This window comes from Eucyclogobius newberryi, unplaced genomic scaffold, assembly GCF_026437365.1.
Source record: "Eucyclogobius newberryi isolate DKJ021-1_F unplaced genomic scaffold, fEucNew1.0.hap1 SCAF_15, whole genome shotgun sequence".
Lineage (NCBI taxonomy): Eukaryota > Metazoa > Chordata > Actinopteri > Gobiiformes > Gobiidae > Eucyclogobius > Eucyclogobius newberryi.
Window position 1 is genome coordinate 31,951,392 of NW_027315779.1, and position 6,000 is coordinate 31,957,391.

General features: G+C 41.5%; 1 long non-coding RNA gene across 1 annotated transcript; it reads left to right on the forward strand.

Moving 5' to 3' along the window:
* The first annotated feature begins 1,640 nt into the window (after window positions 1-1,640).
* Window positions 1,641-3,815, forward strand: LOC140360385 (uncharacterized). Its single transcript, XR_011926921.1, has 3 exons — window positions 1,641-1,978; window positions 3,081-3,157; window positions 3,482-3,815. It is a non-coding gene; the product is annotated as an uncharacterized lncRNA (long non-coding RNA).
* Window positions 3,816-6,000: the final 2,185 nt, after the last annotated feature.

Consider the following 6,000-nt stretch of genomic DNA (forward strand, 5'->3'; position numbering starts at 1 on the left):
TTTAACAAAGCATGTCACTTGGACACTTGGATGTGATATGGGCGTAGCCTCAGTGCACACGTCTGATGTTGCTCACAGTGGTCCAAGGGGCCGCTCAGGGAGGTTGTGTGTTTGCCCAGACACATAATAAGAGGGAATATTGATGAGGGCGCATCGGTGAGGTGGCGCAACAAATTTTAATATAGATGAGCTACGAGGATGGAGCTGTGGACAAAGGTGAAGAATATGAAAAGGAAGATCCTGTATTTGGAGTCCAGATCACGTAGGAACAATCTCAGACTTGTTGGATTCTGGAAGAAGAGGGCGGAGACGACATTGAAAGTTTCCTTGAGAAGGGGATCCCAGAGCTCATTTCCAGCTATGGAGTTGCCTGATTAACTTTTGCAGCCTTCATGACGCGCTCATAAAGGAGACCAGTACAAAGGCAAACAAGTGTTCTTCACCCCTGATAAACATTACAGCCCTAATCTGCAGCACATGTAAAACCAGTAAGAACGTTTGTAAATGACTCAACTAGGAAAAATAAGCCATGGTGAGACAAAATGTCTAACCTGTGACATAGGCACTTTAAATCTTTCCTATGAAAAAAGATCATTTGTATAAATTTACCAATTTTAGAGTTATGGCAGCATCCTATCCTGCACTGATTTTTTGTGTTGAATCATACATACATACAATACATTTTTATTGTGAAAAAAATAAATAAAAAAATCAACAATACATAATTCAAATGTTCCTTTAGAACAGGGGTCCCCAACCACCGGGCCGGGGACCGGTACCGGTCCGCAACGCGTTTGCTGGAAATAATCTATCAGTGACAGCATCTTCTCCGATGTAACTTTGGCCTGTTCCTCATGACACGCTAATAAGCTTGTCTGTAGATATATAATGAAAAGCCTGATAGGGAATTGCCAATGAAATCCATTGAATATAATGGCAAGTATATTCTCTCTATGCTCTTGTCCTGCGTGATAACATAACTGATACGTGCATTATACATACGTCATCGCGGATGCGTCGCATCAAACACGCTGCCCAAAAGTAGACCCATAAGCCAGCGAAAATGAGTGAAAAACAAAAGTCTTTGGAGAGCATTCATTTTTTGCAAAGGGGAAAAGGCCAAGTGAGGAGCCAGACGAGGAGCTCACAACTTCCAAGAAAAAGAAAGCTAAATTGAATAGACAATTGAATACCAGGAGTCCTACTTAACTACAGGTGACACTCACGCACCGAGTCAGCTCTGCATGATATGGAAAAGCTAGCTAACAAGGCAATAAAACCTTCAAAACTGCGGCGGCAAGTGGATCAATTGATATATGACATGTTCCAAACATAAGCAGGGATTTTGGAGGACACGTCTCCTGGACCAGCATTCTCCAGCTGCTACACAATCACCTGCTTTTACTTTTACAAGAGTTTGAGAGCTACTTCCCTGCGCGTGAATGGATCCGCGACCCATTAAACCGGGCAAATCGAGCGTGTCTGTGCAACAAGAGGATCAGCTGTTGGAGATTGTAAACTACAGTGGTCTTAAACGTATATTTGAGGCAACAACTCTGCTGACATTCTGTCGCGTTATGGCGAAGTTGGACGCAAGTACGTATGAAGAAAAACGCAAATAAGCCGCATTCTCGACGCAGCGGAGCAGAGCCGAAATATAGTAAGCAGACGCGCGTTCGCCGCATGCGCAGTGGAGGTGTTGTCAGTCTGGCTTCTCTAATGGCGGATCAAAGTTGAGACAGTGCCTTTTGCGTATTTGCTTTTCAAAGCCCAAAAACGGAGACGCTCGGCGGCGTGTCTGGATCCACCAGTGATCCGAGTTGAGTCAATAACATAATTTGCTTCAAGACTGGATAAACATCGCTCTCAGCTGTAGTTTCGTTTGTCCCGGGTCCTGTTTGATGACTTGTTTTCCTGCATTGGTGCGCGGACATGTACCAGGACAACAACTACAGGCGCCTGTCCATCTGTCCATCAGGTCAGTACAGACATATTCATGTCTGAGTGCAATAATAAAGTGTGCCTGCTGTGTATGTGCTTGTGGACATAGATAGTAAAAATTAAATATAGTTTTCATAGCGTTAATATTTTGTTCTACTGCACCATTTTAAATTTGATTGTGGTATATTTAATGAAAGTAAAAGTAAACTAAATTTAGGCTATATAGTTTTGTTTTTTTATTCAGATTTCTTGCCACTGAGGATTTCTACAGGACAATCACCAGCAGCTTCAGGGTTTGTGTGTCCAGTCTCCTCCATCATCCCTGATGTCAGACTGTCATATGAATAAGCCCCTGTGTGCTTCAGATAGCACTATTGGTTGTCTTAAACGTATACATTAAGCTGTTAAAAATGTGGAGTTTTCGGGTCTTTTTCCAGCTCTCCTGGGGGGCGTCGCCTTTTTCTAGCCAACGTATTGTTTACATTTTCCACCAATCAGCTGTGAACCACATGGCAGCTGCGTGCTCTGCGTGCTCTCAGTGTTTTCCTCTCATTACTCCAGACCGTCTTCAGAGCTTACATTCCCTGGACTACATTGCAACGGAACTGAGGAACTTTTACTCTAAAGTATTGCTTTAACTCTGTGTTTTAAGGCGGTCTCGTGATGTCACTTTAGAATCTTACTTTTGCCTCGGGCACCGGAGCAGACGCGGAGAAATGCTAAGCTAACATGCTGCTTCAGTGCACTCTACATTATAAATACGGGCTTGAATTTAATGTGACCACTTTCTGAATAATTAACATCACGTAGTCTCTTGAAACTAGCTGTTTTGGGATGGTATAATGTCTGTATCTTCGTGTTTTTTACTGTTTTTTACTGTAGCCCGCGTTAGCCGCTTTAGCTTGCTACATTCCAAGCTAGCACCGGGCCGTGTTCTTTGTTCCTGGCTTCAGCATAACAAATACAGGCTTGAATTTAATGTGACCACTTTCTGAATAATTACCATCACGTACTCTCTTGAAACTAGCTGTTTTGGGACGGTATAATGTCTGTATCTTCGTGTTTTTTTTTACTGTTTTTTACTGTAGCCTGCGTTTGTCGCTTTAGCTCGTTCCAAACTTCTTTGTTTCACTTTTCAGAAGAGGTGCTCACAGCTGGAGTTTATCAAAAACTATGCAGAAGTCCATTGCATTACAGCTTCAACTTTGCACAGCAGGTACTATTTATTACACATCATTTACTTAACTTCACTTTATTAAATGTACAATGAAGTGCAAATGCAGAATAGCAATTATACAGTATGAACAAACATAAATGTCTTTATCACACGCAATAATGTCACATTCAGGTGCATATAACTGATGTAAATAGTGTTTATTTTACCATTATTATTTTGTCTTACGCTAGCTGTTTTTATTTTATCTTTATTTTTCCCCTCCATTCCTTATTGAGAAATGAGAGGTTCTGTCTATAGGAGATTTTGTTGATAAGAGTTCTTCTATTAAGAGTGTTTTTTAAACTCTCCCTCTGTCTTCTACAGATACACTGTATGCGCGCGCTCTCAGCGAGGAGGAGACGCGCACTCTGAGCGAGGAGGCGAAGCGCGCGCTCTGGGCTCAGCTACTATGCAATTCAGCTGTTCTGCCTCCGGTTGACAATCTCCATGTCCTGGTCCCACCTGGACTGAACATTGACAGGCAGACCCATCTATCCTATTGCACTACATAACTTTATACCTTTATATTTTATTATGTATATTACATGCCGTTTAGTGCTCAGTGTTCAACGTTTTGTTGTTTATGTTGCACTGAATCACCTGTGAATTCTGTTTATCGACAAATGGCAATAAACCCTATTCTGATTCTTTCATGCTATTCAGGGCCTTTTGTAATCCAAGTATTTCCATTTTAATATAGTAACTTCTAATTCTGATTCAAGTCCAGTTCACATCAATAACACTCCTCTTGAGTCTTCAGTGACAGATGTAGGGGAAGGTGCTGTCAGTTTGACAGGGGGGAGGGCTTATCCCAATGAGATGCAAATGAGCCCCCCTGTGACTCTGGGCTCATTCAGGTGAGAATCTTTAGAGGCAGTTTTCTCAGTAAGAGGAATTCAGAGTTGTATACATTCAAATGACCACAACTTACTCAAATATGATCAGATGTGCATGAATCTGTGAACAACTCAAAATGTCTCCGGGGTGACTTGTAACTGGTTTATCCACGGTCAATCACATATGTTGCCAATATAATTTTCCTGTTTCATCAGCTCTTTGATAACTTTACATGCTCACTAGAAGCACAATCAGCTGTGCACTATAGCTTCTAGTGCACAGCTGATTGTTTGAACATAGGCTTGACATTAGATTGTACCCAGATAGCAAAATGACATTGAATCAACGTTATATGTTCCATCAGACTTTTCGTTGAATCAACGTTGATATGTTGCTCGTGTTGATCAGCATTGAAATAGCGTTGATATTAACGCCTATCTGTACATTGAAACAACGTCAGATCAACAATAATTTTCAACATTGTTTCAACGTTGAAAATTCTATTCTGTATCAACCTCACATCAACGTGAAACAACGTTGATTCAACGTCGTTTCACGTTGATGTGAGGTTGATACAGAATTGAATGAAGCACAGATGAAGGTTTAAAGCATTGATTTTTAGACTGTTGCATGATGATTTCATTATCTGAGTTCATGTTGCATTTACTAAGATCTTGTGTAAGTTGTAAATCACATTTAACCAGCCTTTAGAATTTAGTTATTTCACTTTGACAATGATTGAAAATATATTGAGGATATCAAAGGCATTTTAAGTTACCTAAAAACATTATTTGTATTGCTAAATGCAAATAAAACTGCAAAGCAAAAAAAATGGTCGGATCTGCACCTCTGTGAATCTGTGCCTGTCCAGCCCTCTCCTGAAATAGATAAAACCAAAACCACTAAACCGGCTAAAGCAGACCAAAACCAGGGCTAAAGCAGACCAAAACCAGAGCTAAAGCAGACCAAAACCAGAGCTAACGCAGACCTAAAGCAGATCTAAACCAGGGCTAAAGCAGATCCAAACCAGGGCTAAAGCAGACCTAAAGCAGGACTAAACCAGGACTAAAGCAGATCTAAAGCAGACCTAAACCAGGACTAATGCAGACCTAAAGCAGATCTACACCAGGACTAATGCAGACCTAAAGCAGATCTACACCAGGACTAACGCAGACCTAAAGCAGATCTAAACCAGGGCTAAAGCAGATCCAAACCAGGGCTAAAGCAGACCTAAAGCAGGACTAAACCAGGACTAAAGCAGATCTAAAGCAGACCTAAACCAGGACTAATGCAGACCTAAAGCAGATCTACACCAGGACTAATGCAGACCTAAAGCAGATCTACACCAGGACTAATGCAGACCTAAAGCAGATCTACACCAGGACTAAAGCAGATCTAAAGCAGATCTACACCAGGACTAATGCAGACCTAAAGCAGATCTACACCAGGACTAAAGCAGATCTAAAGCAGGGCTAAAGCAGATCTAAAGTAGGACAAAAGCAGACCTAAACCAGAACTAACGCAGACATAAAGCAGATCTGAACCAGGACTAAAGCAGGACTAAAGCAGATCTAAACCACGATTACAGAAAGCTCCTATAGATCTGTAGGTGTAGTCTCACCAAACATACAATCCTGCACCATCGTGTCTCGGAAGGCCCTCTTCTGTCCTTTTCCCATCCAATTAAAAATGCAGGCAAGACTGTTGGACATTGTTCCCGAAAGCATTCGCCGGATCATGTTTTCCGGGTTTGTTCCTCCCACCAATACCAGACGGGAAATCTTTAAAACCATAAAAGAGTTAGTCTCATATTGAAATGTAGTATTCATTGCATATTTCAAAGGTGTCAAGAAACATTTCTGAAGATTAAACTAAATAATTTGTGTTTAACACAAAAGAGTACCATTTTCCGGCGAACTGAGTCCTCCCGCAATGCAGCTTCGGCTTCATCCAACTGGGCCTCATTGAGCAGAGGCAGGACAAACGGAAGGTCCCTGTGTGAGCTC